The sequence below is a fragment of the Rattus norvegicus genome, chromosome X (assembly GCF_021556685.1).
Source record: "Rattus norvegicus strain SHRSP/BbbUtx chromosome X, alternate assembly SHRSP_T2T, whole genome shotgun sequence".
NCBI lineage: Eukaryota > Metazoa > Chordata > Mammalia > Rodentia > Muridae > Rattus > Rattus norvegicus.
In genome coordinates this window covers 156,316,524-156,338,166 of record NC_141554.1, presented here as the reverse complement: position 1 = coordinate 156,338,166, position 21,643 = coordinate 156,316,524, and positions in this window count along the sequence as shown.

Below are 21,643 nucleotides of genomic sequence, written 5' to 3'. Positions count from 1 at the left end.
CTTTTTTCTAATTCCTCCACTGGGGATCCCATTTTCAGTCCAATCTACTTCTTAAGGGTATAAAGTACAGCATTTCTTCTTCAATACCCATGAAGGCAGAACTAACCTTTTACCCTTACAAATGACAGAACATTTTGAATAATAAATGACATCTAGTATGTTCTAAAACATTGCCAAATTTAAGAATATGGGCCTAGGCCTTGATATCCTTTTAATCTAATGGTATTTATATAGAGCCTTCACCCCTATGTTTTAGCATCTTTGGTATATGAAGATACACTGCAGGCTAACAAAAAAGAAATGTAAAAACAAATATATCACCAAACACTTTGATCTACAAGGCTTTCCTGTCTAAAAATTATTATAGGACAATGTCAGCATAAAGCTTGTGTGAGAAACCAACCAATATCTGGTTTGACTTCAGGCCCCCTCTATGAGATGTGACCGTTTCCAACACTGCTTAGGTAACCAAGAATTTGAGAGTAGATAGCTCAGGGACTCAGAGCAAATCCAAATAATAGTGGTCTAAAAATAAATAGCAATAAAATGACCCCTAATATTATTCTGCTGTACTCATAGATCTATGGGAACAAATGGAGAGGCCCCGATCCAAACATGCAGAGAATGAGGGACCTTAGGACACTCAGCCCTAAGTGAATGCCTCCATTAAATCCTTCCCCTCAGGGAAGGGGAACCTTGTGGAAGAGGAGACAGAAATGTTCTGAGAGCCAGAGGGCATGGAGGACACCAAGAAAACCTCTAAATCAGCTGATCAATGCCCATATGAACTCACAGAGACTGAGACAGTAAGCATAATGCCCACATGGGTCTGAACCAGGTCCTTTGTGTATATATTGTGGCTTCCAGTTTAGTCTTTTTATGGGACTCCTTATTGTGTGAATGAGTGGGTCTCTGTTTCTTGTGCCTTCTCTTGGGCTTTTGTTCTTCTGTTTGTTTGGTTTGTCCAATTCTGATGTTTTAGTGTTTGTTTTATCTTACATTTTCTTTTAGTTATTATGTTTTATTATTATCCCTTAGAAGCCTGATTTTTTTTCTAATGAGAGACAGAAAGGAAGTGGATTCAGATAGGCAGAGAGAGGGGAGGACCTGAAAGGAGTAGATAGAGGCATAGAAAACCATAATCAGGACATATTACATGAGAATTTATTTTCAATAAAAGGAAAGATGAGAGTACACATAAATTGCAAGAACACAAAGGCAATCGATAATATATGTCCATTCAAACTAAAAGTATAATGCTACTAAACCACACAGGAGGTGAAGTGGCATTTTACAATGAGGATCAAAGCACAGAAAGTCATCTAGAAAGTAAAATTGGATCAAAGTTCAAAAGATGGTAAAACAGTTAAGAAAGATTTTTATGTACTGGAAATATCAGAAGCAAGAAAGGACAGAATCCTCGTGCATACTCATGGAATGACAAATAACAGACATCCAGTTTAATATATTATGTAGGAGATTAGGAAGTACCCTAAGAAAAGCTGACAGTTCCTGTATGTGAACTTAAAGAATTTAGGCATTGTTTAGTATGTGATTTGGTAAAAAATCTGCCATAAGATTCCTGAAGATTTATAAGCATATAATAAAAGTAACTATTTCAAAGCAAGTAGTTGTAAAACATACCAGCGTAACTCAATATCATATTCTAAAGTTAGAGAAAATATTAAAAGCCTAAGATAACTCTAGCTAGGAAATATGCAAAGTATCTAAAATGTATATATATATATATATATATATATATATATATATATGATTAAATTGAAACACACAAAGCATGGATCTAACTAGAACAGAAACCTGGTTAGGTACAACACTATTTGGCCATCTCAGTAGATGGCAAATCAGATATCACTAAACAAGGAGTAGCTTCTAAAATTGCTAATAAAAGTAAATGTAGGAGAGCAGCTACACGCTGCTCTGAGACATTCAACACTCATCAGACAGATGAGAACAGATTAAGTTTAACTTTTATGTCTCAAGACATGAGGCAAATGGAAGCATCCATTGAACTCAGCACGATGAAAGACATAATTCTATAAAATATATTCCCACAGAAACAGCAATTATAGGAATGCAGATAGTTGTGTGTACCATGTAAGTGTGTGTGAGTGTGTGTGTGTGTGTGTGTGTGTGTCTGTGTCTGTGTGTGTGTGTGTGTGTTTGTAAAGAGCCCTGTGAATGGTAAGTATCAAAATCTGTTCATCACAGGAGCTTGGTTACAAAAAAAGTACATTGCCAAGCCAGATGTGGTGCCACATGCATTAATCCATACTTTGAAAACAGAGGCAGGCGAGTCTCTGAGAGTTCAAAGCCAGCCTTCTCTACACAAGTTCTAGACCTGCTGGAGCTACATGTTGAGAATCTATATCCAAAATAAGAACACATTTTCAATTTCCCTGCTCCAGACATGATATAGCATACTTGTGATGAGGTCTCAAGATTTTTGTTTTATTAACTGTGTTTTTTAAAACACCAAAATTACCATATTAACCAATTTCAAATGTACAGTGTAGTAATATTGAATATATTCACATAATTATGGAGCAAAACTCTGTGTTGAATAACTCCACATTTCCTTTCCCTTCATCCTTTGGTATCTACCATTTTATTTTCTGTTTGTGTAAATTTGGTTACTCTGGGGACCACATAACTAGAATTCATAAAATTCATATCATTTAGCATATAGGTTTTTGTGGCTGATTTGTTTCATGTGGCAGTAATGTGTTCATGATCAATCCATTTTCTAGTGTAGGTCAAATTTTCCTTCCTTTTTATGGATAAGTAATGTTCCATTATGTAGATAAATCATTATATATACTATATATTATGTATAATATATGATATATATAATTATGGATACTGAGTGTTTGCTGCCTCTTGGGTATTATAAATAATGATGTGTGTGTATGTGTGTGTGTATGTGTGTGTGTGTGTGTGTGTGTGTGTTCTACATGTTTATTTCATTCCCATCGAGTGGGATTTTTACATCACATGGTAGATAAATTTCTTTTTCGGATATCACCACATTATTTGAATACCAACTTCAGTCTAGTCCCACCAAAAGACCAAAATAATGAAAGCAAAAATTCAAAATAGGGTTTGAGTTACATTAATTATGTTTGATGTGTCAACATTTACACTGGTGGACGAATGACCTAGTATAGGAAAAAGCATGTGTCCTCCATGTGTAAATATCACCCTTTCATATCGAAACAGGATTTTGTGTTCCATAATTAGCACAGTATTTGCAACACAGCAGGAAGATATTAACCAAAAAAATCAGATTTTAATTTTCAAATTCATTGTAGGTATAACTATGAATTTATGTTCAGTCTTCAAAAATAGATTAGAAATATTCATTTTATGAGAAGTAGATGAATAAAAGTTTTAGATTCTGAATATATGATTAACTTATATATAAGTTAATAAATGATCAAAAATGTTTTCCTTTTGTTTCTGGGTATTTTACTTGCATGTATGTAGGTGTGCATATCATGAGTGTGCCTGATGCCCACAGAGGCAATAAGAGGGCATAAGATCTGCTAGAATTGGAGATGTAGAGAGTTGTGAGCTCCCATATGGGTGTTGTGAATTGAATCCCAGTTCTCTACAAGAGCAGGAATTGCTCTTAACCACTGATCCATTTCTCCAGCCCTCAAAAACATTTTCTGATTTCAGGTTTTAGAAAATGTTCTCTCTCTTTTTTTTTATTTGTTTCATTTATTTTTGAGATTATAATCATATTATATCTCAGTTCTACTTCCTCTTTCTAAACTCTTCAATATAACTCTCCTTGCTCTTTTTTTCCCATTAATTGCTGTTATACTCAGATGTGTATATGCATATACATGTATGTTCCTAAATTTAACCTGCTCAGTCTATATAATGTACTGTATAAATGTGTTTTCAGGGCTAACCATTTGGTATTGGATAAACAATTGTATGCAGCTCCTTAGAGAAGACTATTTTCTTGCACTCTTGGAATTACTCAGTTACCTATAGTTCTTTGTGTAGGTTTAGAGCGCCATTGACTTTCTCAGTCCACTTTGTGACTGTCATTATTCAGCTTATGTTTGGCAGTCATGTTGGTGAGACTTTATGAATATGTCATAAGAAATTTCTAAGATGCTTTGCTCCCTACCCCTTCTTGTGCAATGTTTCCTGAGCGTTAGGTGTGAGAGTGTTTTGTAGATGTAGGACTGGGCTCCACAATTATGCATTTTAATTGGTTATGTTTTTCTGTAATATTCTCCAACAAAAAGAATTTTCTGTTATAAGTGGTGAAAATACACAATTATCTGTGGATATAAGGAAAGATATTTATAGATTGTCAATAGGGGTCATGTTGGTTGAGTAAATTAGTGGTTGTAGACTCTCCAATAACCATGATCTACTAGTACTGATTAATTACCTAGGTTTCCAGTACTAAGAATGATGTCCCTCTCATAATACAGTTCTAATTAGAGAGTTGCTGCTTATCACCAAGGTATGTGACTAGTGAACTTGTATGATTATCAGGACATGGTGGACATTGATATGGTTCATAGGTATCATAGCTGGGTAGGACTATTGGTTGTCTCTTTCTTACAGTACCATAAAAGCTAGTCCCAAGGGAGGGAAAATTAAGGTCAGTATCAGCTCACAAGTTTCAGAGGCTTGTTTCTGAAGTAAATGATGTCTTCAGCAAACACAACTTACATTCCACCTTTGGGTAGTGGGTAATAAATGGCAAAAGCAACAGGCTATATGTTTATAGAATACCTAGGACAGCAATAGCCAACAATTCAAAAGTAAGTCTTTCTCATGCCTAGTACTGGGATTTTTTTAATTTACTGTTCATGGTTATTTTATGTATTTAATTTGAAATGTTATACACATTTGTCCCCCTCCCATACTCCCTCCCACCCTCCCTGCTTCTCTGAGGATTCTCCTACACGCACCCACCTACTCCAAGCTCAATGCCTTGACATTAACCTACATTGGGGAAATGAGCCTTCACAGGACAGGATCAAAGGCTTTTCCAACTATTGATGATGGACAACACCATCTTCTGATACACACACACACACACACACACACAAACACACACACACACACACACACACACACACACACACACACACAAACGCCAGGAGTCATGGGTCCCTCCATGTGTATGCATTGGTTGGTAGTTTAGATAGACGAGGGGAGCTCTGGTGGGGTCTGGTTGATTAATATTGTTGTTCTTCCTATGGTGTTGCAAACCTCTTCAGCTCCTTTAGTCTTTTCTCTAACTTTTCCATTGGAAGCCCGTGGTTCAGTCCAATGGTTAGCTACAACCATCCTCATATGTATCAGTAGGGCTCAGACAGAGTCTCTCAGGTGACACACATATAAGCCTCCTGTCAGCAAGCACTTTGTGGCATCAGCAATAGTGACTGCGTTTGGTGACTGCATGTGGGACATATCCTCAGATGAGCAGTTGCTGGATTACCTTTTCTTCTGTCCCTGCTAAACTCGTTGTCCCTGTATTTCCTCCAGAGAGTATTTTGTTCTCCATTCAAAGAAGGAATGAAGCATCTAAATTTTGCTCTTCCTTCTCTTTGGACTTCATATGATCTGTGAATTTCTTTCTTAGGTATTCTAGGCTCTTGGGCTAATATCTAGCTCAGTGATTGCACAACGTGTGTGTTCTTTTGTGACTGGCTTACCTCCCTCAAGATATTTTCTAATTCCATTCATTTTCCTAAGAATTCCATGTAGTCATTGTTTACAATACCTGAATAGTAGTACATTGTACAAATGTACAACATTTTCTGTTTCGATTCCTTTCTTGAAGGACATCTGGATTTGTTCCAGCTTCTGGTTATTATAAATAAGGCTGCTCTGAACATACTAGAGCATGTGCCCTTGTAATATGTTGGAGCATCTTTTAGATATATGCCCAGGAGAGTTATAGCTGGTTCCTCTGGTAGTGCAATGTTCAATTTTCTGAGGAACCTCCAGATTGATTTCCAGAATGGTTGTACCAGTCTGCAATCCTACCAACAATAGAGGAGTGTTCCTCTTTCTTCACAGCCTCAACAGCATCTGCTGTCACCTGAGTTTTTAATCTTAGCCATTCTGACTGCTGTGAGGTGTTAGGTATCTCAAGGTTGTTTTGATTTGCATTTCCTTGATGATTAAGGATGTTGAACACTTCTTTACATGCTTCTTAGCCATTTGGTATTCCTTGGTTGAGAATTAATGTTCAAAACAACAATGGCTCATGCTTTAAGATCAAGAATCAACAAATGAGACCTAATAAAACTGTAAAGCTCCTGTAATGTAAAGGACACTGTCATTAGGGCAAATCAGCAACCAACAGATTGGGAAAAGATCTTTACCAATCCTACATGAGATAGAGGACTAATATCAAATATATACAAAGAACTCGAGAAATTAGACTCCAGAAAGCTCAATAACCCTATTAAAATATAGAGTACAAAGCTAAACAAAACATTCTCAGCTGAGGAATATCAAATGACTGAAGAGTACCTAAAGAAATGTTCAACATCCTTAGTCATCTGGGAAATGCAAATCAAAACAATCCTGAGATTCTACCTCGTACCAGTCAGAATGACTAAGATTAAAAACTCAGGTGACAACAGATGCTGGCGAGGATGTGAAGAAAGAGGAACATTCCTCTATTGTTGGTGGGATTGCAAGCTAGTTCAACCACTCTGTAAATCAATCTGGAGGTTCCTCAGAAAATTAAACATTGCACTACCAGAGGAACCAGCTATACCTCTCCTGGGCATATTTCTAAAAGATGCTCCAACATATTAGAAGGGCACATGCTCTAGTATGTTCAGAGCAGCCTTATTTATAATAACCAGAAGCTGGAACAAATCCAGATGCACTTCAAGGAATGGATACAGAAAATGTGGTACATCGACACAATGGAGTACCACTCAGCTATTAAAAACAATGACTTCATGAAATTCATAGACAATGGGATGGAACTATAAATATCATCCTGAGTGAGGTAACCAAATCAAAAAAACACACACGGTATGCAGTCACTGATAAGTGGATATTAGCTAAAAATCTCGAATTACCCATGAAAAATCCACAGACTACATGAAGCTCAAGAAGGATGACCAAAGAGTGGATGCTTCATTCCTTCTCAAAAGGGGAAACAAAAATATTCATAGGAGCGGATATGGAGACAAAGTTTGGAGAAGAGACTGAGGGAATGGCCATTCAGAGCCTGCCCCAACTTGGGATTCAGCCCATATATATATATATATATATATATATATATATATATATATATATATATATATATATATATATACAGTCACCAAAACTAGACAATATTGATGAAATAAAGAAGTGCATGCTGACAGGAGCCTGATAAAGCTGTCATCTGAGAGGCTTAGCCAGAGCCTCAAAAATACAGAGGCGAGTGCTAGCCCCAAACCACTGAACTGAGAACGGGATTCCCATTAGAAGAATTAGAGAAAGAATTGAAAGAGCTCAAGGGGCTTGCGACCCCATAAGAACAACAATATCAACCAACCAGAGCTCCCAGGTACTAAACCACTACCCAAAGACCACACATGAACAGACCCATGGCTCCAGCTGCATATGTAGCAGAGGATGGCCTTGTTGGGCACAAATGGGCAGAGAAGCCCTTTGTCTTGTCAAGGCTGGACCACAGTGTAGGGGAATGTCAGGGTAGGGAGGCAGGAAGGGGAATGCTTGGAGAGGGGGAATACCCTTATAGAAGAAGAGGAGGGAGATGAGTTAGGAGGCTTATGGACAGGAAACCAGGAAAGGGAATAACATTTGAAATGTAAAATATATATATATATATATATATATATATATCCAATAAAAAAGAGAGAGAGAATACATTGTTTAGCTCTGTAGCCCATTTTTAATAGGATTATTTGATTCTCTGGAGTCTAACTTTTTGAGTTCTTCGTGTATATTAGATATTAGCCTTCTATCAAATGTAGGATTGGTAAAGACCTTTTCCCAATATATTGGTTGCTGTTTTGTCACTGTCCTTTGCCTTACAGATGCTTTGCAATTTGGGCAGGTCCCATTTCTCACTTCTTGATCTTAGAGTTTAAGTCATATGTGTTCTGTTCAAGAAATTTTCCAATGTGCCTATGTATTTGTGATTCTTCCCCAATTTTTCTTCTATTAGCTTCAGTATATCTGGTTTTATATGGAAGTCCTTGATCCACTTGGACTTAAGCTTTGTACAGGGTGATAAGAATGGATCGATTTGCATTCTTCTACATGCTGACCTCCAGTTGAACCAGCACTATTTGTTAAAAATGCTATCCTTTTTCCTTTGGTTGGTTTTAGCTCCTTTGTCAAAAATCAAGTGACCATAGGTGTGTAGGTTCATTTCTGGGTCTTCAATTCTATTCCTTTGATCTACCTGCCTGTCAATGTTCCAATACCATACAGTTATTATCATTAGTGCTCTGTCATATGGCTTGAGGTCAGGGATGGTGATTCCCCAAGTAGTTCTTTTATTGTTGAGAATAGTTTTCAATATCTTGGGTTTTTTTCTTTTCCAAATGAATTTTCCAATTGTTCTTTATATTTCTATGAATAATAGAGTTGGAATTTTGATAGGGATTGAATTGAATCTGTAGATTGCTTTTGGCAAGAGGCCCATTTTTAATATATAAATCCTGCCAATCCATGAGCATGGGAAATCCTTCCATCTTCTGATATCTTCAATTTCTTTCTTTAGAGAGTTGAAGTTCTTGTCATACAAATCTTTCACTTGCTTGGTTAGAGTCACACCAAGGTATTTGATACTATTTGTGGCTATTTTGAAGTGTGTCAATTCCCTAATTTCTTTTTCAGCCTGTTTATTCTTTGAGTAAAAGAAGGCTACTGATTTGTATGGGTTAATTTTATATCCAGGAACTTATTTACCAGCTGTAGGAGTTTTCTGGTGAAATTTTTGGTGTCGCAATTTTTGGTGTCCCTATTCATTGTCTAATTGCTCTGACTGAAAATTCAAGTACTATACAGAATAGGTAGGGAGAGAATGTGTAGTCTTGTCTAGCCCTGATTTTAGTGGGATTGCTTCAAGTTTCTCTCCATTTAGTTTCATATTGGCTACTGGTTTGCTGTATATTGCTTTTAATATTATTAGGTATGAGCCTTGAATGTCTGATCTTTCTAAGACTTTTTATCATAAAAGGGTGTTGAATTTTGTCAAATGGTTTCTAAGCATCCAATGATATGATCATGTCTTTTTTTCCTTGAGTTTGTTTATATAGTGGATTTGGTTGATGAATTTCATATATTGAACCATCCTTCCATCCCTAGGATGAAGCCTACTTGATCAAGGTGAATGATTGTTTTGATATGTTCTTGGATTCAGTTTGGGAGAATTTTATTGAGTGTTTTTGCATCAAAATTCATAAGGGAAATTGATCTGAAGTTCTCTTTCTTTGTTGGGTCTTTGAGCGGTTTAGGTATAAATGTAATTGTGACGTCATAGAAGGAGTTGGGTAGTGTTCCTTCTGTTTCTATTTTGTGTAATAATTTGAAGAGTATTGGTATGAGATCTTCTATGAAGGTCTGATAGAATTCTGCACTAAACCTGTCTGATCTTGGGCACATTTTGGTTGTGAGACTGTTAATAAATGCTTCTATTTCTTTTGGGTTTATGGGATTGTTTAGATGGTTTATCTGATCCTGATTTTACTTTGGTACCTTGTATCTGTCTAGAAAGTTGTCCATTTCCTCCAGATTTTCCATTTTTTGAGTATAGTCTTTTGTAGTAGGATCTGATAATTTTTGGTACTCCCTAGGTTTCTGTTGTTATATCTCCCTTTTCATTTCTGATTTTGTTAATTTGCATACTCTTTTTGTGCCCTCTGGTTAGTCTGGCTAAGGGATTATCTTGTTGATTTTCTCAAAGAACCAGCTCCTGGTTTGGTTGATTTTTGTATGGTTTGTTTATTTCTACTTGGTTGATTTCATCTCTGAGTTTGATCATTTCCAACTGTCTACTCACTCCTCTTGGTTAAATGTGCTGCCTTTTGTTCTAGAGCTTTCGGGTGCGCTGTCAAGTTGTTAGTGTACACTCTTTCCAATTTCTTTTTGGAGTCACTCTGAGGTATGAGCTTTCCTCTTAGCACTGCTTTCAGTGTATCCCATAAGTTTGGGCACGTTGTGCCTTTATTTTCATTAAATTTTAAAAGTATTTAATTTCTTTCTTTATTTCTTCCTTGACCAAGTTTTCATTGAGTAGAGCATTGTTCAGCTTCCATGTGTATGTGGGCTGTCTGTTGTTTTTGTTGTTATTGAAGACCAACCTTAGTCAATGGTGATATGATAGAATGCATGGGGTTATTTCAATCTCCTTGTATCTATTGAGGCCTGTTATGTGAACAATTATATGATCAATTTTGGAGAGGTACCATGAGGTGCTGAGAAGAAAGTATATTCTTTTATTTTAGGATAAAATGTTCTATAGATGTCTATTAAATCCATTTGGTTCATAACTCTGTTTCTCTATGTCTCTGTTTAGTTTCTGTTTCCATGATCTCTCCACTAATGAGAGTGGGGTGTTTAAGTTTCCCACTATTATTATGTGTAGTACAATGTATGCTTTGAGCAGTAGTAAAGTTTCTTTTATGAATGTGGGTGCCCTTGCATTTCAAGCATGGATGTTCAGAATCGAGAGTTCATCTTGCTAAATTTTTCCTTTGATGAGTATGAAATGTGCTTCCTTAATTTTTGTTAACTTTTGGTTGAAAGTCAATTTTATTCGATATTAGAAATACTACTCCAGCTTCTTTCTTGTGACTATTTGCTTGCAAAAAAAATTTCCCAGTCTTTTACTCTTAGAATAGTGTCTCTTAGATAGTGTCTGTCTTTGTCACTGAGGTATATTTCCTGTATGCAGCAAAATGCTGGGTCCTATTTATGTATCCAGTCTGTTAGACTATGTCTTTTTACTGGGGAGTTGAGTCCATTAATGTAGAGATATTAAGAAATAATGGTTGTTGTTTCCTCTTTTGTTTTGTTGTTGTTGTTGTTTTTAGAAGTGGAATTGTGTTTGTGTGGCTATCTTCTTTTGGATTTGTTGCAAGAATAATTTCTTGTTTTTTTTCTAGGGTGTAGTTTCTATCCTTGTGTTGAAGTTTTCCATCCATTACCCTTGGTAGGTCTGAATTTGTAGAAAAATATTGTGTAAATTTGGTTTTTTGACGGAATATCTTGCTTTCTCCATCTATTGTAATTGAGAGTTTTGTTGGGTATAGTAGCCTGGGCTGGCCTTTGTGTTCTCTTGGGGTCTGTATGACATCTGTTCAGGATCTTCTAGCTTGCATAGTCTGGTGAGAAGTCTGGCATAATTCTGGTAGGTCTGCTTTTATATGTTACTTGACCTTTTTCCCTTACTGCTTTTAATATTCTTTCTTTGTTTTGCTTATTTGTTGTTTTGACTATTATGTGAAGGGAGGAATTTCTTGTCTGGTCCAATCTATTTGGAGCTCTGTAGGCTTCTTGTATGTTTATAGGCATCTCTTTCTTTAGGTTAGGGAAGTTTTCTCCTATAATTTTGTTGAAGATATTTACTTTAAGAGATTCCCTTTAAGTTGGGAATCTTCAGTCTCTTCTATTCCTCTTATCCTTAGGTTTGGTCTTCTCATTGTGTCCTGGATTTCCTGCATGTTTTGAGTTAGGAGCTTTTTGCTTTTTGCAGTTTTTTGACTATTATATCAGTGTTTTCTATGGTATCTTCTGCCCCTGAGATTCTCTTCAATCTCTTGTGCTCTGCTGGTAATGCTTGCATCTATGACTCCTGATCTCTTTCCTAGGTTTTTCTATCTCCAAGATTGTCTCCTGTTATGATTACTTTATTGTTTCTATTTCCATTTTTAAATCCTGTATGATGTTGTTCAATTCTTTCCCTGTTTGCTTGTGTTTTCCAATAACACTTTAAAGGTTTTTTGTGTTTCCTCTTTAAGTGCTTCTACTTGTTTACCTTTGTTCTATATTTCTTTAAGAGAGTTATTTATGTCCTGCTTAAAGTCCTCTATCATCACGATGAGATGTAATTTTTAAATCAAACTTGCTTTTCGGATGTGTTCGGGTATCCAGTATTTGCTTTGGTTGGAGAACTGGGTTTTGATGATGCCAAGTAGTCTTGGTTTCTGTTGCTTAGTTTCTTCAGGTTGTCTCTCACCATCTGGTTATCTCTGATGTTAGTTGGTCTTGCTGTCTCTGACTGGAGCTTGTCCCTCTTGTGGTCCTGTGAGACTGGGATCTTTGGAGTGAGAGTGCTTCTGGCAGACCAGCTCTCTACAGACAGGTTTTGTGTCTGAGGGCCGTGTTACAACCCCAGCTCTGGGTTCAGATAGAGACCTGAAAGGTCATGTCCCATGCTCCCCTGCAGCTTCCAAGCCCTGTGCACTTCCAGTGGGTTTCTCCTTGGACAGTCAATGGGGAGAAAGTGAGGTCCCACCTGTGGTCTGTGGGCTTAGGAGGTAGACTACTCCTAGAAGACGCTCTCTCTGGAGGCAGGTTTTGTGTCCTAGTACTGGGATTTTATTAATGCTCCTTGGTTCTTGGAATGAACACTGTCAGCACAGATGTGAAAAGATAGATAGATAGATAGATAGATAGATAGATAGATAGATAGAGATAGATATATGTGCATTATGGAATATTTAAGTAAATAGTTAATAGTATGAATACTTGTGGGTTTTTTTCAACATCTGTATTGTTATTTTACTCAACTCCCTGCTTCTTTTGCATTTACCTCTCTTCTCTCTAAAGATATCCTCCTTTTCTCATTTTTTAGATCAATGTCGCCCTTAAACATTCGACATATATACCCTTGTAATTACTATTTATTCACAGTAAATGGACCAGTTGATATTAAACCCTAAGTTTCTAAAATTATTTGATAAAGACTGTATCATGAATTGGAATAGTATTCTAATTCCAGTGATAAAATAACAAGAAAATGAAAATTATGTAGAAATAAAATTGGGCATGGATCAGGGTACAAAACAATTAGTGATGAGCAAAACAGAGATGTAAAGAGTGAAATTATCTCTCAGTAATTATTCATACTATAAACATCATCTTATTCTTAGAAACCTTGCTCTTCAACATGTCTGTACATTTATAGCTATGTTTCTAGCGCTGATGGATGGGCATTATTCATAAGAGATTCAAACTTGAATTTGCATCATTCTAGGGGTTCTCTAATAAGAAAAGAATGTACAAAATGTATTACTGAGTAATATGTAGAAAAGAAATATTCTTAATGCCACAATACCTAAGTCAGATGGATGTTCTCAAATGGATTTTCTTTTAGCATAGATCCTGAAAGTATAATGTCCATATTACTCTCTCACCATTCTTACTGAAAGCATTGGCTATTTTTAAGCTAGAACAAGAATTTACAAAATATTTGAGAATAAAGTGGAACTGTTCTTTAAAATGTAGATAATCTCAGAGAAATGTAAACCAGAACCATAAGGAGATACTTTATTGCAATAATAATTTGCATATTAGGATTACTACTCTACATAAAAGAGGAAACTGCATTGGAACATATTCACAAAACTTGACTTGAAATTCTTTGTAATTATGCAGACCTCTTATTTGGAATTAGTATCAACATCCCTATGTTTCCATGGTGGCACTCACTGAGTAATTGTTTTCATTCAATTATTCTTAAGGCAACTTATTATGTTAAAAATATGATAGGGGATCCTCAAATGGCTCAATAGTTAAAGGCATTTGATGATCAAATATTGATGACTGGGACTTATATGATGAAAGGAGAAAATACTCCTGCATGCTGCCTTCTGATTTGTTCACAACACTATGGCATATATAATTTATAATAAACTGTTCCCACTTTCATGTCTTATAAACAGACCATGCTATACTGAGGCAAAACATTAACATTGTATCTAAGTTTACATATCATATATTCTTGACTTCAGGAACAGAAATATGAAAATTCAATTTACAAAAAGTCTGATAAAATCAACTAGACGGGCATAAAAATCAAGGGTAGTTAATAGGCAGAATGGTTTATACAGACCATCAGTTTAGGGTATAGACACAATTCCCCACACCCAAAGACAGTTCAAAATTCTAATCATTAGAAACAAAACCTGTACATTCTGAATGATTTGGCTCTTATTCAAAAGTATATTTTTCCAGGCAGTAGATCTTAAATTACCCTAGTTAGTTTTAAAATATTCTGGCATGTAGAGTGAAATATATGTTTCATTTTGCAAAAATATGGGATGGTCCCTCTGGGTCAAAATTCCTGGGAGCATGGTAACAAAACCATTCAGACTGCTGGTTACCATGCTGTGAAGAGAATTTAAGCCTCTTCATTGTCAGAATGTACTCCATAAATCAGTAATTTATCCAATTGTTAAAAAACAAAAAGTTATTCTGAAATATGAATCACTCCCTTTTTTATACGCAAAGATAATATTTCACCATTAACCTTCATTAATTACTTCCCCTGCATCTTAGCTCTGCAATATACCCACCATAGTGAATTAGAATGAGTGTCTAACATTTATCTTTGTTGAAGACATATTTGGTAATAAATACAGTATGCCAGCTACTGTTATTTCTCTTTAGTTAATATGTGGCACCCTGCAGTTTCAATGAGAAACCAAAAAAACATTATCATTTCACAGCAGAAATTTAAAAATCTAAAAGCTCAGAAATGTGTTCAAATTTCACATTAATTTAATGCTAATGCTAGGAAAGGACTTGACTAATGACTGTGTTTTCAGATAAAGAATCTGACATAATCCCATTTAGAACTGACAAAATTCATAACCATGACAAGGTCATCTATATATGTCTAGGCTCAAAAAGAGCTGTGATTATTGAATAGGAAGATAGATATACTAGGGCCTATATCTGCAAAAACACTTTTAAACATACATGACAGATACAGTTTATGGTATTTTGAATAAAATATGAGTACCTTGGTTCCTACTTTGTGGTGCTGTTTGAAGAAGCATAGAAATTGTGACCTTCCTGTAATAAGTATGTCAGTGAAGTATGTCATAGAACTACATCAGACTATTTAAATTTGAAGCCCCATTCCATTTATACATTCCTCTCTGTGTTTTCCTGCTTGTGGTTCAAAGTGTGATGCTCTCCACTTGCTGCTCCAGCCTGCTACCTCTGCTTCACCATCATTGGACACTAAACCTCTGTAACTGTAAACTCAAACCCTTCTATCTATAAGTTACCTTAGTCTTGGTGTTTTGTGATACCATTAAGACAGTAACTAATACACAACCCATAGTGAATTTAACTAGGAAATAGCTAGATGTCTACTATCCATTCCTGTTCAATATTGTACTTAAAGTCCTAGCTAGAGTAGAAAGACAAAAGGAGATAAAGTGATATAAAAAAGAAGGGCAAAAGTAAAAGCATTTTTTTGTTTGCAGATGATATGATTTTATACTTTAGTGACTCCATCAGACAATACTACTACAGTTGGTTAATATTTTCAGAAAGAAATAGAATGCAAAAGAAATAGACAAATAGAAGTATTCCCATATACATGGACAAATATACAAAATAAATTAGAGAAACAATCTCTTTATAATAAACTCAGAAAAAATAAACCTACAGTAACTATATTCTTAATCTAGTCAAGTGAAAGACTTGTACAATGAAAACATTAAGATCCTGAAAACAGAAAATGAAGAAAATGTCTGAATAGGAAAGGAAGACCTCCCATGTTATAGGATTAATATTGATAAAATTGTCAACCAACCAAAAGCAGTGTACATATTCAACACAATTCTCATCAAAATCCCAACATGATTCTTCACAAAAATTAAAACACCAATATTAAATTTCACTTGGAAATAGAAAATATAGTCAAAATATTCAAGAACAATAAAAATGTCACTGGAGGTATCCTCTTACCAGATTTCATGTCACACTGAGATATGTAATAAAAACAGCATGGTACTGACATGAAAAATAGACACATTGATCAATGAAATGTGACTGGTGGTTCAAATATAAGCACATATTCCTATAGCTACTGGCTTTTTGACAAAAGAGGTTAAAAAGACATAGTGGAGAAAAAAATGCTATCTTCAACAAATGGCATTGTTCTAACTAGAACGCAGAAGAATGAATATGGATCTCAGTCTCTTGATTCTCACAAAACTAAACTCCAGGTAGGTCAAGAACCTAAACATAAGCCCTGATACCATGAATCTATTAGAGGAGAAAACATAAAATATTCTTCAAATTAAGGGCAATGAAAGGATTCTCTAAGGAGACTCAAGAAAATACAGGCATGAAGATTAACAACAGATAGATGAGACCATGTAAAACTTATAATCTTCTATACAGACAAATTGGACCTCATGAAATTGCAAAACTTCTGTAAGGCAAAAGACCCAACTATATCATACTTAGGAATATACCCAAAAGATGCTCCAACATCCAACAAAGAGACATCCTCCACTATGTTCATAGCAGCCTTATTTATAATAACCAGAAGCTGGAAAGAACCCAGATGCCCTTTCACAGAGGAATGGATTCAGAAAATGTGGTACACCTACACAATGGAGTACTACTCAGCTATCAAAAACAATGACTTCATGAAATACATAGGTAAATAGAGTGAACTAGAAAGTATCATCCTGAGTGAGGTAACCCAATCACAGAAAAGCACACATGGTGTGCACTCATTGATAAGTGAATATTAGCCCAAAATCTCAACTTACCCAAGATGCAATCCACAGACCACAGGAAGCTCAAGAAGAAAGATGACCAAAATGCTGATGCTTCATTCCTTCTTAAAAGGAGGAACAAACATATCCAAAGGAGGGGATATGGGGCAAAGTTTAAAGCAGATGGCCATTCAGAGCCTGCTCTACATGTGGCCCATATATATACAGCCACCTAAACTGATAAGATTGAAGCTCAGAAGTGCATGCTGACAGGAACCATATATATATATATATATATATATATATATATATATATATATATATATATATATATATATAGCCTGAGAGACATAACCAGAACATGTCAAATACAGAGCAAATGCTAGCAGCAAATCACTGAACTGAGAACGGGACCCCCATTGAAGGAATCAGAGAAAGGACTGAAAGAGCTTGAAGGGGCTTGAGACCCCATATGAACAACAATGCCAACCAACCAGAGCTTGCAGTGACTAAACTACTACCCAAAGACTATACATGGACTGACCCAGAGCTCCAACTGCATATGTAGCAGAGGATGGCCTTGTTGGGCACCAGTAGAAAGGGAAGTCCTTAGTCCTGCCCAGGTTGGACCACCAGTGCAGGGTAATGTCTGGGGAGGTAAGGGGAGGTGGATGGGGGGGGAACAGCCTCATGGGGGAGGGGGACCGAATAGGGGGCTTATGAACAGGAAGCCAGGAAAGGGAATAACATTTGAAATGTAAATAAAGAAATATATCCAATAAAAAATATTTACAAAAATATTTTCTGGCTATATACAAAGAACTAAAAAATCTAAACATCATGAAAATAAATATTATAAATAAAAACTAGAGCAAGGAACTAAACAGAGACTTCTCAGGAGAGAAATACAAAAAAATTGACAAATATGTTTTAAATATCTGATACCCTCAGTTATCAGAGAGTCACCTACCTGTCTTGCAATCTCTTCTTGACTCATTCACAACAGCTAAGACCAGAAAAAAAGAAAGAAAATAAAATGAAAGGAAAGGAAAGGAAAGGAAAGGAAAGGAAAGGAAAGGAAAGGAAAGGAAAGGAAAGGAAGGGAAAGGAAAGAGATAAATTCTGGCATTACTTGAGGTTGTTGTTGGGGAATATTTACTTGTTCGCTATTTGTGGGGCTGCAAACTGGTACAACCAATATAGCAATAAACAAAGAGTTTCCTCCAAACCCTGGAAAAAGAATGACATAGCTATGCCACTTCTGAGCATATTCCCCAAAGACTCTACATCCTACTAGAGAGATATTTTTCTCATCTATGTTTTCTACCACTGTATTTACATGGCCAGGAAATTTAAATAGGCTAGATATTCTTCAATTGGTGTATAGTTAATGAAAACAAGGTACACACCTACAATGGAATGTCAGTTATTAATAAAAATGAAATTCACAGAAAGATGGGTGGAGCTGTATATAATCATTTTTAGTGAGATAACTTAGATCAAGAAAGACAAATGTCATGAGGTGAGGAGGTTCCCTAATTGCTGGTTGGCTAAATAAAGATGGCAGAAGCCAATTGCTGGGAAAAGATAAGGTGGGATTTCCAGGCAGGATAGGAAGAGAAGATTAGGGGTCGGACCAGGCAAGAGTGGATAAGAAGTTGCAGACATGTAGGTTGCTCAGGGCACAGATAATTTGTAGCATCCGCAGGTAACTGTAGTGGCCAAGTGCGATGGGGAACAATATTCTTCACCAATCCTTTGAGTTATCTGTCCAGTTTTAAAATATAAAGGTCTCTAGTGTTTTCCTTCCATGGGGTTAATGGTAGCTAAGTAAAGTGGCCATTGCCTCACTGGTTGAGCAACAAGCAGAGACCTGGAGAGCTAGCATGGGAGCTGAGTGAGACCAGGGTGTTTGTTGGCAGCTTGGTGGAGCTAGTCTTGAGAGGTTTAAAGAGCTTGGGTGGAGCTCTCAAGAAGGAGCAAACATGGGTGGTGGTCATGGGAAAACGCCAGCTGGCATGAGGTGGCTGTTCTAAGAGCATAGCCAGGAAGGGGCTCCCAGTGTTTGTGGGAAAAGTGTTAGCTAGCAGGCTGGTGGCTGCTAGTCCCAGAGCCTAGCCAGAACTAGCATGGTTTTCTAAAATTACACACAACAATGTCACATGTTCTCGCTTATATGGAGATGCTAGCATTGACTCTTCAGATTTGTGAATGTTGACATTTAAAGTAGTCATAAAAGTCATGAAAATACTAGGAGGCCAATGGTGATAGTGTATGGGAAGATTTCAAAGGAATTGGTAAAGAAAGCATCTGGTGTTGAGAGGGAAGGAGAATAATGGACTCAAAAAGATTAAACTGGATGGAAAATGGAAGGCCAGGCTAAAGGGAGTTAATTATAGAGAGGATAGAGGATACAGTGAAGGACAGGTATAAAGATTTTGAAAGAGCCATATGGAAACCTTTAATATAGGTTTCTAAAATATAAAGAAATGCAAAAGTATTGTGAATGGAGTTACCTTCTAATAGGTAGACAATGCCTCTTCCCAATGTTATAAACTATAAAATAGGCACTTAGCACAGAATTATTCATTAATGTTTGTTTATCATTAGCTTAATATTGCCTCAAATGGATAAAATTGTTCTCAATATGTTTAGATGAAGGTTTTTCAATAGATATCCAAACACTAGTGGCACTCATGAAATTAACACTAGGTTTGAGTAATCCAATAATTATCCCCAAATATGTGTAAACAGCAAAAGCTACAAGAGAGCACATCATTTTACCCAACACAGTCTGACTCTCAGGAAGACTCTGCTCTGCTCTCCTCTCCCTTCTCCTCCCTCCCCTCCCCTCCCCTTCACTTCCTTCCCCTTCCCTCCACTCCACCCAACACTGCTCTGTTCCTTACCACGTGAAGTGACATGTAGGATAGTGAACTGACCAATGCTACTGAGAGTGCATGTGATGCAATGAGGGCTGCCATGATCTCTAGAGTTTTAAAAGACTGCCCCTAGCAGGCAACACTAAAATACAGACTATGGTTCTAGCTCTGAAAATGAGGGAATAGATAAGTCTTAAAGGAGTAAAGGGCTTCAGAAACAGGAAGACAACAAACAAGGAAGACAGCAGTAGGAAGATCTCTGGAAGCCATGGTACTGGAAGCATGGAACAAAGAGGCCTGAGAAGTTATTTGTGACCCTATGATTTAAAGTCATATTGCACCGTGCTTGGATATAGAGAAAATAAAATGATACAAAAGGCTCATTCAAGTTTTCTCTTCCTTGTGATACACAGAAAGTTAGAAATGATAATAAAATTGAAGAGGAATGAAGAAAATGTAGTCTATGTCAACAATTACATTCTTTTTAGCTATAAAGAAGAATGAAATTATGTTACTTGCAGAAAATACATGCGTTATCATCATGTTAGACAAATTGGGTCAGTCTCAGAGAGACAAATACATGTTTTCTGTTATATATTGTTCTTCTATTTAAATGGATGTATAAAATCATGTATCTGTATATGACATGAAAGAAGAAAAATGTCTAGAGGAAAAGGGAGGATAAGGAAATGTTGTATAAAGAGGCAAGGGGGAATATTGCAAATGTATGTTACATACTCATATGTAAATGCCCTTATGTAACTACATACTGTGTATTATGTGTGCAATGACTTTTTTCAAAACAATGTCTCCCTAGCTATACTGGAACTTATGTAAATCAATCTGCTCTTGAACTCACAAAGATCCTCCTGCCTCTGCCCCTACAGTATTGGATTAAGGTATTTGCCACCACCCCAAGCTACAATGACATTTTAAAAAGGGAAATTAACAAAGGATAAGTTTTAAAACTAAGCATTATATTAAACTACCCATCAAGTAGCCTGTTTTATGAAAACCAGTTCCCATCCTTCCTAAGGGAAACCATGAGCTATTCACTAGGTCAATAAATATATTAGAAGTTGCCTGTGAGCAAACAGAATAGAAAGTCCCTAAGCAATGTTAGAAAATTTCACAGAATGCATTCCACAAGACTTAACACAAGCATGACAACATCATTATGTGGCCCTTCTAAAATTTAAAAAATGTCAATATTTTACATATTCTGGGTGATATAACATGAGTGTTAATGAGCTCTGGCTTTTAGGCAGATGATTTTTGGTATGGCTACTGTGTTAGTTCTTTCCATACTGCTGTTACCAGAACACAAAAGAATAACTTTTTTAAAATCATTACTTTTTTATCTCATGGTATCAAATGGGCCAGTCCATGGTCACTTAGTCTGATCCAATTGGCTATGGCATCTTGGCAGTGGGAATGTGTGGTTGTTCTCTGACCCTTATCATCTCATAGTGAATCAGGATTCAAAGAATGAGACAAGAAATGGCTAGAAATAACAGGTCTATAAATTTTGAAAAGAGGAAACTGAAATGGCTAAAAATACTTAAATGTTCAACACACCCTAGCAATCATGGGAATACAAATTAAAACTACTTTGAGATTTCATCTTAAACCCATCAAGAATGCCTAAGACCAATAAAAATAAGCGACAACTCATACTGTGGAGGGTATAGAACAAAAGGAAATCCTGCCCATTGTTGGTGTGACAACAAACTTGTACAAAACTGTGAAAATTGGTGTGGTAAATCCAGAGTAAGATGGGAACTGAGCTACATAAAAACCCTACTACATCATTCTTGGGCACATATACAAGGAACCCTTCTTTCTACCATAAAGACATCTACTAAATTATGCTTATTGAAGGTATACCATCATAAACAAAAATTTGAAACAACCTAAATGTCCCTCAACAGAAAAACAAATAAAGAAAATGTAATATATGTACGCAATGGAGTATTGCTCTGCTGTTCAAAAAAGGAAAACATGAAATATGCAGACAAATACATAGAATGA